This window comes from Prinia subflava, chromosome 3 (genome assembly GCF_021018805.1).
Source record: "Prinia subflava isolate CZ2003 ecotype Zambia chromosome 3, Cam_Psub_1.2, whole genome shotgun sequence".
Taxonomy (NCBI): domain Eukaryota; kingdom Metazoa; phylum Chordata; class Aves; order Passeriformes; family Cisticolidae; genus Prinia; species Prinia subflava.
This window is the reverse complement of record NC_086249.1, coordinates 48,813,566-48,826,108: the sequence shown is the minus strand read 5'-3', so window position 1 is coordinate 48,826,108 and position 12,543 is coordinate 48,813,566.

The following is a 12,543-nucleotide window of genomic DNA, read 5'->3' as shown; positions in this document are numbered from 1 at the left end:
TAACAAAAAATAAATCCTAATCTTTCTATGATATCCCTGTGTACCATGGTTTTCTTATTTTTCTTTTATTTCTTTCCATCAGAAAATGCATTCACTTAACACACTTAAAATTATCTCCAGTGACAGATTTTCTTTTCTCATGAAAGAGTTTGTCTTCTGGGAACAGGATTCATGGGGCCTGATTCTCTATTTCAAAACATTAAAACAGGTGAAAAAAAGAAGAATGCTCTAAGAGTATTATTTTATACTAACTACACAATTACTAATTACAAAATGTAATTCACTTTGCTGGTAAATATTAAAATGGGCCAGTAGAAGTGCTTTCAATGAAAAGTAGAATGCAATCAAGTAAAAATCGGCCTTCAATGGCAGAAATAACAACTATCAAAAGCACTATCAGTTGTCTTATTCTTGACAGATATTGTCAATTACTGAAAATAAAATTTATTCCTCTTGATCTCCACTGACTACCCCACTGATTTCAAAATTGCAGACCTAGAAAAACACTCTAATACCAGGCTACACAAACTTGCTCTACACTTTCTAATAAATGATCATGGCCATGCAACTATTCAGAGGAAATCCAACTTCTATGAATTACAGCTAAATCAATCATCTTTCCCTTTTGTCCATTCTTGATGTAAATTTTGGATTTTGAGTACTTCACAAAAGAGGAAACTGGAAAGTTTTGCAAACATGCCAATGCAGATATTTGTAGCAGAAGAGCTACAAGCATTCAGAAAAGAAAATCCCACAAAGACTTAAGGTTACATTATAAGTGCAAAAAGTGTGCTTATCTAATATGATTCCTTTCAACATTCTTACTTAATAGTTCTTATCATTATCTTCTATTCACTATTAATTTTTAAACTAAATCTTTTGGCCTTCATAGGTTAAATGAGCTCTTAGAGTGGACTTACAATTGACATGTTAATGAGCATTATTTCACAGTAAAAAAGTAAAGGAAAAAAGTAAAGGAAATTGGAAACTAATTTAAAAAAATCTGTTGATTTGTTGAAATAACTATGTCCCTAGTAGTATTAAAATTATAAACCCCAAAATAAAAGAATGTTTGACATAGAGAAGTTATTGCTAAAAGTCTGAAATGACTTGTTAAATTGATTGTCATCTTTGAAAAAAATACAATAATCCAATTTGGAAACTAACTACAACAACAGCAGGGTGGAACTATCCATGTTTAATCTTGACTGACTGCATGGGTCAGAATAGAGACAATTTCAGTCAAACACTCCTGTGGTTTGAGAACTGTCCTTCAGGAAGAAATCATTCTTTGCAATAGGATCTGTGTACATGAGTGACACCACAACAGGTGACTTTGCTCTGTACAGCTGGAAGAAGGAAACAGCATTTTAACTCTCAGACAAATCCGTGTTTGAATTATGCTGGCAAATTAAAGGAACTCCTTGTCCACTCTAATTTCAATTGCAATTACTAGAACACACTTCTCCTGCTGTGGTGCATCCTCTCAATTTGAGCAACTGTTGGGTGGCTTGATGCCACCTACACTAAAACTGTTCCCCTTGTATCATAAGCTTCACAAGGACTTTGCAAAATACGTCCTATACACTTGCAGTGAGCCCATAATAAGGTCTTCATATCATAGAAAACTTTGATGTAAACATAAAATAACAACTTGACCTCCATAAAATTCCAATTTGTATCAGAGTAGTAAGTTTCATGTGAAAGTTTGTATTTGCCACATATTTGCAGATGGAGTGGCACTTGTCACTAAGGGTGACGTCATGTAGAGACAGAAAATCTGTTAAATAGCTTCAAAAGGTTAATGGGGTGAAAGTTGTTTATTCCTGTTGGCACTAGGCTGTAAAGGGAAATGGGGCATATGCTAGCCAAAGAACTTTCTATGAACAACATAAGATTAGCCATCGGAAATACAATTATATTTGTTTTGTTGTGCTCATATTGCAAATTCTCTGGCTGGACTATGTAAACTAAACCGTACAGCTTTTCAAGAATTGCGCTACTTGGCCAAACCTCAAAGGTGAGCCGAGATGTGGTTTCAAAGAAGCACAACTGACTGATGGTATCTTTTAAAATAATGTCACATCAGATCCCTTAGGCTGGCAGAGGACGGGAACTTGTAGGCAGAGGTGAGCATGCCAGAAGTTTTTCTTTAATGTACAGGAAGGGTAGAATCTTATGTAGTAAGCAATCCATTGGAGAATGAAAACAATGAATCTTTCCTAAGGACAGAAACGTAGAATGAAACTTCCCTTGTAACAGAACAACTGAGATGGCACAGCAGCCTAACAAATTTAACACAGCAAAATAGTGCAGTACTGTAATTTCAGGAATTCACAAATCTCTCTGATACGTTGTTGTGTTCATCAGTGGGTAAAGAGGAAATCATCAACCAACACTGCCTTATTATGCTAATAGAAGATCAGTCTGACCCTTATTCCTGAGGACAGGTGATCAAGCCTACTCTCTTGTCTTGGTTTGGAAAGACAGGTATCTGTCAGGGAAAACTGGAGTTTCCCTTGGAATGGAGACTGTAAAAACCCCTCCCTCCAAATTATTATAATTTTGCAGTTAGGAGCTTTCAGGCAAAAATATGGGAATAGGAATAACAGTTGTTTACTAAGAATATTAAAAAGTACAAATGCAGTAATACAAAAAGAACAAACAAGAGAACAAACAAAATTCCTGGAAAATCCTGACAGAGTCAGAGATACGACCTGACACCCTGTTGTCAGGGTGTTGGAAGCAATCCAAATAAGTCCTCCTGGAGTAACAGGTGTTGTTCTGTGAAGTAGAGATGATCCTGTAGAAGAAAAGGGTCCAGTGCTGATGACATGGGTCCAGTCTTCCTTCAATAATTCAGTAGAAAACCAGCTGAATTGGTATTTGGGATTGCAGGTTTTATCCCGGTGGAAAGGCTTTGGCTCCTCCCACTGGGTGGAGCATCTCCCAATGGAATGAGGTGATGTTATCAGTGATGTGAGAGGCCTAAAATGGCCCATTCACAGGTGATGTCCCTCGGAGGAGGATGAGTGGAGGAAGAGATGAGAAGGCACTGCCTTATCTGGAGTTATCAGGTGTCCCATTAACAGAAAGCTACATTTTTCAACCCAAGGCATCTCTGTAGAAAAAACTGGCAGCCTACAGACTAGTCATTATATGTCTCTGTGGCTATTCTGACTCAAGCCATGCTCCTGAAGAACTAAAGTATGGATCTTTTCGGTGTATTTTTTCCAGTTCAGATTGCAAAATATGACGAGAGGGCTGTGTTACATCATACAGGGCCAGTGCTTTTATTTTATAAAGATGAAGATGTGTGTCAGGTACCCAAGGATATAACTTTGTTGAAATATTATTAGGAAAAAAATAAACTAATTCAATGCAGGATTATTCACACTCCTTTTAGCAGTCCTTGAAGTGAGCAATGTTTGAAAGCATGCTCAGGATTTGTTTTTGAGGGAGTTCACTGGAGCAGTCTGAGGAAGTGAGGTGATAGTTAAGCATTGTGGATGACAGGGATTCAAGTGCTTATGCTTACTCCCTGGCGCCCTTCCTAGTTTAGGAAGCAGCCTAGACATCTCCTGACCTTGAAATACATTATTTGGTTTCCACATAATGATTAATTTTAGCTTCTTGATAAAAGCATAAATATAAATCTATATTTATGGCATCAGGAAAGGAAAAGAAATCTTGAAAACAGAAATAGAGGTGTTACAAACACTCTGAAAAGGAGATATGATCAAATAAAATGCAATTGAAAAACCAGAAGAAAATTTGGAAATGGAGTGACTACAAGCAAATGGATTAACATAAAATGAGGTACAGTGAAAAGGACCAAAATTTGACAAAATTAACCATACTGAAATCTTTTCAGGAAAGGAAATGAAATCATTAAATTGGAGGATAGAGTTGAACAAACACTGTAAAAAGGAGATATGGCTAATCAACAATGACAATAACACAAAATTTGAAATGGAGTGCCTACCACCAACAGAGAAACTGATTTTATTTTTTTTTTGTCATTTGTCATGGCATTTCATTCATTTCTTCTCCCGCCTTTTCCATCTGTTTTTTTGACATTTTCTCCTGATTTTGGGATTTCATTAAGGTTAATTTAGGCAAGTTTTATTCTTTTTCACTGCACTTCATGGAATCCCATGCCACTTGATTGTATTACCTTCAGTGAACTGTGGTTTTTTTTGTGGTGTTTGTTTGTTTGTTTTTGTGTTTGTTTGTTTTTTGGGGTTTTTTTTGTGTGTGTGTATGTGTGTTTTTGGTTTTTTATTTTAATTTGACATGTCATTCCATAAATATTTTCTGCTGTATTTCATTTGTGTTTGTTCCCTGGTTTTGGGATTTCAGTAAGGTTAATTTTAGCAAGTTTTGGTCCTTTTCACTGCACCTCATTTCATGCCATTTGCTTGTAGTCACTCAATTTCCAAATTTTCTTCTTTTTTTTTTCAATTGCATTTTATTTGATCATATCTCCTTTCCTTTTCTGTTTTCAAGATTTCACTTTCTTTCCTGAAAGGGGGCATCTGTCAGCCCAGTCACTTTTTCTCACAGACTTTTCAGCTCTGGACTGGGGTAAAAGGAGCCCAGTTTTCTGATGTGCCAGTCCCTCACTTGCTATTGAGAAGAGAAACCTCATTATTACAACCTTATGAATTTCATTCCTTCCACAATCACTTTGCACGATGTTTTCTGCCACTTATTCCACTCTGGCCAAACATTTGCCACTTATTCCACTCTGGCAAACACAAGAGAGGGATACTTGAGAAGGAAGAGGAACAGAAGAACTTAGTTCCTGGTTTTAAAAAATAGCTTGGATATATATAAAAGGTACCAGAATGTAGGCTGTTACCTATGCTAGTGAGTATTTGAAAACAATAGATCTCATCTGTGCACAAATTGAATTGAATTTTTGTAGATAATATGCAGATGCTGAATAAATAAGTTTGGTTGAAGGTCATAATTCTGAGAAGATTGGATTTCATCAATTTTAATAGGTTCCATAAATAAAACTTGACTTAAAATATATCTAGAAGCAACGATTTTAATTTTAATTCTCGTTGCAACTGAAATACCCCCTAATATTCACAGTATAGAGGAAGGAAGGAGAATAAAATGTTTTTCAGGACACTTCTTCAGCTGAATGAATCATTTGATTTAATTATAAATTTGTTTATGCTGATTAGGAACAGTGATATTTTCTCTTATTCTTTTTCTTGGTGAATTTCTTTTCTTTAATTAATTACCTGAAGTAAGTACCATTTTTGTCTTAATTCAGCATACAAATATTATTTATTTCAAAAGTTTGCCTTAACTTCACAAAATATGTAATCTATCTGCATTACACAGGCTCAGAGGTTCCAAGAGTGATTAGTGGGATGTGGGTTTTTTGCTCTTCTAGGTCTTATCATGTGAAAAAATTAGACCCTTTCCTAAAAAGTATCTTAAGCTCCCTCATAATTTTAGACATTTTTTGGACCTTCTGTTTTACTCTCTGTTTCCTATGATACACCACAGTATTAAAATGTATGTCTCAAAAAGTTGGGGAGGCTAGAAAAAAAAATTATTATGGTCAAAGAATATTCTGGGAAGGTGTACTGGCAAACACAGTGGGGTCCTAGGCAAGAAAGTACATGGCATTCTTATCTATTTTGATTCACAAATAAAACTGTGTCTCTTATATGATTCTATAGGCTTCTACAGAAATCTTTAAAAATGTGCATTTAGAGAAGGTTTAGAGGTAAGGATATCATAAATCATGCCTGTTCCTGTTTGTGTATGTCTGTACTGTGTTGTGACCCACCCACAGCTTTTCTAAAGACAAATTGCTGAGATCTGATGAGAACTAAATTACTTTGTGAAAACTAACCTTTTTTTTTCCTGAGCATTTTTGTCTATGTCTACAAACAAATACTTAGCATGTAAGAAGGAGATTGAAATTCACATTTTACTAGCAATCTTTTTCCAAGTGAATCTGGCCTGCGTGATCAGAAATAACATAATTTAAGACAAAAGACAATAAGAAAAAAGATTCAGGACATCACAGTTGCAAAAACAGAACTGGAGTTTCCTAACTGTTGTGCAATCCTCGTGCTCTGTTTGACCACTCTCACCCTTCTCTATAGCAGGGAAATGGTGTCTGCATAACGACTGGGTAACTATGCTAAATGTCTGCCTGGCTACCCGAGGTAAAAACACATTTCTATAAACAAGTGTACACAGAAGGGTGAAGACAAACTCAAACTCTTCGCATTTCTCTAAGGTAACCAGAACCATCCCAGCCCTGTTTCAGGAAACTCTTTCTTATTAAACACTGTGCTCAAGGAAACACTGAATCTTAGCAGAACCTGTTACATTCAGCACAGCTCCATCTTCGCTCTTCTGTATAGGGCTGGCCTAATTCACACAGTTGTTTTACTGCATTTTCCAATTCTTTGGAGGATGTGAGGATTTCCCTTTCATGACTGTGCGAAAAAATGTATCAGAGAGAAATAGAATAATTATTGGAAAAGGCCAAAACCATCTTTTTTCTCTCTTTATATTTCAAGCCACATTGCATATGCAGTTTTGATTCCAAGCCAGAGACTGACAGGATTTGAACAGTGTCTGTGAACTGGCATTACCTTGCACATAATGAATAGATACTTCTGTTTACCTTCTTAATACAGCAAATGGTCCATTTCAACAAATGTGCCACCACTTGCTGCTTAATCAAACATGCAGTTACAAGTTCATCTGAAATAAAGCAATCTCTGTTGATGAGAGCACTCTCCCATTAATTGTATTTGTCTGCATCTAAAAAAAAGATGGTGACTTGAGCAACACAGAACACATATTTATAAAAATAAATGAGCTATACCCTTACATAGAAATTTTTTCTTTAGAAGAAATAAAAAGAGAAAAGAATAAAGCTAAGCAGCAGATTAATAAAATCAATATGAAATTAAATACCAGCCCAAAGTGATAAATTAGAAATATTTCCTTCATATATTCATATCTCAGTGGGTTTCCTTTCAAAATTAAAGTCCAAATCAAAAACTACTAAAACAGAGAAGAAAAATGAATACCTTGTGAACACTAAAAACTATGATCTGACATATAATCTCAGAAGGAAACAATGACTATATATTCATGTGATAGGAATAACATCTTTATATTTATGAACCAAGAAAAATGATTGAAAACAATGTCTTACCATGTTTTCTTTAGGCAACCATCATCTTGCATAAAAGTAGTATAATTTGTGACAGCTGCAATACAGGCTACATTTTTCATTTCTTTTGGAAAAAAAATCTACACAACAAAGCACAGCTATGATTTGCTGCCTACCTGTTCTTAATTATAATATCAAGATCCATAATAAGTCACAGGGAAAAAGGATGAATATACTAAGGTAGATTTTAGCAGTCCCTCTTTCTTTCACACATTTATGCTGTGGAATGTTGAGAGGATCACAGAATGGTTACAGTTTTCCTGGACCTCTGGAAATTGTATAGTTCAACTTCCCTGCTGAAGCAGGGTCATCTTAAGCAGTTTCTCAGAGCATTGTCCAGTCAGGTTTTCAGCATCTCCAAGGATGAACACTTAAACCAGATGTCTGGGCAACCTGTCCCAGAGTTTAATCACCTCCACCCAACACAATATCCACCATGTTCCACAGCATGTAAATTTGAATAATCTAACTCAAAGGCACTGAAGGTCATTTATGTTAGTTCTAGTTCTTGGGTGATACTTATCCTTTGAAACACAACCGATGTTAATTTATAATCATAAAACTTGTGACTGAGATAAAAAATAACTGTAAAGGGTAAAGAGCATTCTAATAATTACATTCCTGTTTTCTTAAATCTGTAATAGATGTCTGTCCATTTACTTCCCTACTCTTCCCCAGGCTTTCTTTTTTCTCTCTGTCCTCTTCTGTTCTCATCCTTCATTGTACTTTATCACTCTCCCTCTTTGTTGAACAGCTTTCTGTCTTTCAATTGTCATTGTCATGATGGGCATTTTGAAAGCATTTTACAGAAAGGATTTGCTTCACAATATTTCCTAAGCTGTGTGGATATGTACATGTCAGAACGATGTCTCTTGCTGTCACTCCTCTGCCAATGCTGTGTCCTATACCTTAAGATTTAATTCCTTCAAACTGAGTTTTCCTATTTATTCTATTCATGGTCTATTATCACATCTCCTTGGTACTTTTTCTTAACTTTTTTTTTCTGCTTTGTGCATATTTGAATGAAAAATTAATGTAAAATTTCCTTGCTCATATCACGGTTCTTCAATTGATTGTATTCTCTTTTCACCACTTTCATTGCACATCAAACGTAAAAGCGCAGCAAGGAAATCTATTTCTTACAGACACATCAAATGCTTCAAACTAACTCTTCCATTTAATATACAGTGCAGAGGGTTTGAACTCCTCAGCTCCCCCAGGAGAACTATGCAGAAGCTCTGCATACTGCTTCACAAGTGTGGTAGTTCAAGTAATGTGGCAGTTCTCTGCTCCTCAAAGTTTCTAAATGTTCTGTTTCGCTCCCAAGTCCTATTCAAGAAAAACAGTTGTGGTTTGGCTGATAGTTTCTTTCTCAGTTGAAGGGGGATAGGGGAGCAGGGGCAGGGAGGTGTGTGGAGAAGGAGAAAAATAGTTTTTGGGTTTTTGTGTATGCACCAAAGTACTTTGAGCATATTTTTTTGACCTTAAAGAGATTTTCACTCTTTGCTTTTTGTTCCAATTCCCCTTCAGTCCATCCTTTCTTTTCTCATTGTAAAAGAAATTCAAATTGTGTGGGATAAAATTCAGCTGATTCCAATTATTACCTTGAACTTAAAGTACTCATTAAATTAAATTGCTGAAATGAGCTGTTTCCCAGTTGTCTGTGCACCACAAGGGCAGATCTACATGCAGAAATCACAAAGTTTACAAAGCAAATTACAGTTTTCTGTACTTTCTCACAAAATATTGGTTTATCTCTCACCTAAAAATAATATTAACTGCCTCAAAGGATTTATTGCTTTTAACTTTATTTCCCAAAAGCTGTACACTAAATCTGAACAAATTGTCCTGTATTCTTCTATAATTGATGAAAAAACCGTCATTTTTCCTGAGGACAATTGAGATGAGATGACAATCCCTGCAACAGTTTCCCCACTGTTCATTAAGTGGGCTGGCTTGACTGTGATGCTGAACATAGCTAAAGCTAAATGAGATAAATTTTACGTTTATTATCGCCAGACACAATATTGCAGTTCATCACTTCCTGTGTTTTACATGAGTCTAGGTCATTCCTCAGAAAATTTCAGTGCAGACTACCCAATGAGAGGAAAAAAATGGGAGATATAGATAGATAGATAGATAGATAGATAGATAGATAGATAGATAGATAGATAGATAGATAATACATGTAGAAGAACAAGAAGAATATAATCCATTTTTCATTCCACCTGTTTCTTGCAAAGCTAGACTTTATACTTGTTTAAATCCAACAAAACAAAACTTCACAACCTTCTCATTGTAGTCCTAATCCTACAATCCTTACAGACTTCAAACTACTGTTAGCTTCAATCAGCTAAGGTATTACAAATAAGAAGATGAAGGGCATCCTGTCCTTTTCAGAGTCTACTTCTACTGACTGTTTCACATGAGCAGTAGGCCTAGTTTCTTACATGTTTTTTTTAGGTTTTTTTTTTGTTTTGTGTTTTGTGTGTGTGTGTTGTAGTTTAATCAATTTGGCATAAGATCATGGACTGATATGAAAAATTCTAGCTTAAGTGGACAGAAATCTGAGACAACCTCCTATAAACAGCATTTAATCCCCTAGAGAACTTTTTTCCAGTGTTTTGTTCCCTCCATAAAAAGAGGGGTTTTTGGATTAAGTCTTGTAAGCCAAACAGATCTAACAGATAATCTGTGATGCTCATCTTATCTATAAAAATAACCACCTGGATGGGACCTTAGTAATAGCTGTCATCCAAAAATTTCCCCACTAAAAAAATTACTGCTTTAGTGAGACATGTAGAAGTGGACAAAAAGGGGAAGAAGCAACTTCTCATGCATGAAATTAAATTCTTCTGCAAGAAATAAATAATGTGTCCTGTGTGCAATATCTCAATTTAATTATCTAGTCATAATCAAACCAAACAGGAAAAAATGCTGTAGCTTTATATTCTTCTCAGAGAACTCAGCTTTATAAAGATATTTTACTTACGCTGGGTCAGCTTTTACCAGTGCAATACTGGGGAGTTTACAATTTAATTAAGGAAGAAATCTTGAAAGTAAGTGGGAAATATACAATACCTGGTAAAATGACAATGGTTCCCAAAATATTCATGACACTTTGCAATGCCTTAGCAGTGTCATATCGGTCATGTTGCCTTTATACCATTCTTAAAAGGAAAGTATTGAGGTTTTAGTGAGAATAACTCATTTTGCTTCTGTGGCATCATCTTCTAAAATAACACATTTTAGTCCAGGTGCAAACAAAATACCATCCCTGAGGTGTCAATGCTATTCTGTAAGGAAGTGACACTTGAGAGCATGTGGTGAGTTTTTTCTAATTTTTCTCAGACACCTGTGAATTCTGAAATTTATGTAGTTTGAGAGATCAGATACTGAGTATTTTGCATCGAAAATTTATTAAAACATTAAAGTCAGTGGAAATCTTTCATTTATTACAGTGACGCATTTTGGACGCACTTTGAAACATTTTGGATGTCATCTATGCTTTCCATATTTTTCCTATGCATAAATTTTGAAGGTTGACATAAAAAAATAAAAATGGGAGCTTTAGATTATAGACACTGAAACAGTCCATGCTCTTTATTTTGTAATGCATTTCTTTTTATGTTTTGGTCAAGACCAGCATTATGTAATTATATAAGTATGAATACAATCCTTTAAAAGAACTGAAAAATTTTCTATATAGCTGAGAAAAATTCTGTCAAATCCATATGATTACACAACCAAAAGAGACCTTGCAGATTAAAAAAAAAGACCATATCACTGTTTTGAAAGCCAGAATGGCTCACAAATCCCTGTGTAGATTTAACTCTGCATTAAGCTCAATTTTTCCTGTCTGAATCCTCCCATTGAGTACCTATACATTTTACTGTCACATGTGTTACTTCACATGAAATTAGAATTACAGGGTATTTATTGTTGTGCATTCACAAAATTGAGTTCAATTTGAAAAGAAATTCAACATCTCGTAGCTTGTGGAGTTAGTTATCTTATAAATTTTGTAGCAGGAATTCTCCAAGACAACTACATTAAAGAGCTGAGAAAGAAGAATACGTATGGAAAAGAGAAGAAAGACATGCCAGAAAAAGGTCAGATAAGAAGAGTAGGTATTTCAGGAGTAAGGGAGACCCACAGCATGACACATGAAGAGATATTTCCTCTGTGACATATAAAGTATACTAAATAATGATCTCTAGGAATGACTGCAAACTTGATAGTCTTATGTATCACAGGACCAGGAGATCTGTAGTAACCTCAAAACCTCCTTTAGAATATTACATAACAAAAGAATCAGAAAGTTTATTCATTCTGGGAGCACACTCTGGAAAATGTACAGGGGAAGCTGTTCTGTACAAAGGTCTGTGATGAACTATAATATTCTCAATATTGAGAAGATGTGAGAATAGTAATAAGCACAGTATTTAGTGGGGTGAGACTGTGTGAAGATGTATAGAATATAATATGTGACAGTATTTCAGTATCTCACACAGCAAAACACAAATCTCTTTAAAGGACTGTAGGAACAGAATGAATGCTGGCATTTATCTAAATTCTCTTACTCTGAGAGTATCTATGTTTCCTTTGCCTAGGATAAAAATATTTAGGGGATATTAACTTTGGTTCTGATATATAAGACAGCTCATAATGGTCTAGGATTATCAAGATTTTTTACTATGGCTATTTCATTGCCTAATTTCCAGCCATAGGCATTTTCTAACTCACAGTGCTATATTTGGTTCTCACCCCTATCAGAAATACATTTGATTCTGGTATATTCTGCTGTGTTTCTATATTTTCATTTAGATTTATTTTTCCACAAGGTGATGCCAGGTGATAAGTTACTGCACAGTCACATCCTAGCCCTAGTAAATTTTTATTGCTCTTTATGCCTCTCTTCTGCCGACAAATGATACTCAAAGGTCTGGCAATAGTAACCATCGTCTTCATATTTCTAAAACAATGATCACTTCTCCATGGTTATATGAGAAATACAGTTTGTACCTGTTTCCAGTATGTTAATAGTTTTCACTGTGTCGTGGTTGCGGGGGGAGGTGAATTTTTCCAGGGGGATGTGGGCAGGCCAATCAGTGATCAGGTTTTCTGCTGGCACCTAAATTGGTCACTTGGAGGTTTGGACACGCCTCTGAGGACACAAAGAGTTAAAAGCAGGACTCCAGGAGAGTTCGGTCTCTTTTGGGTTCCGGTTTCAGCAGTGGAAACATCTCCTCTCCCGTGCTCAGCTCTGGGCTGAGTGGGGGAGGGGGAAGCCACGTGGCCGGGCTCAGGACAACCAC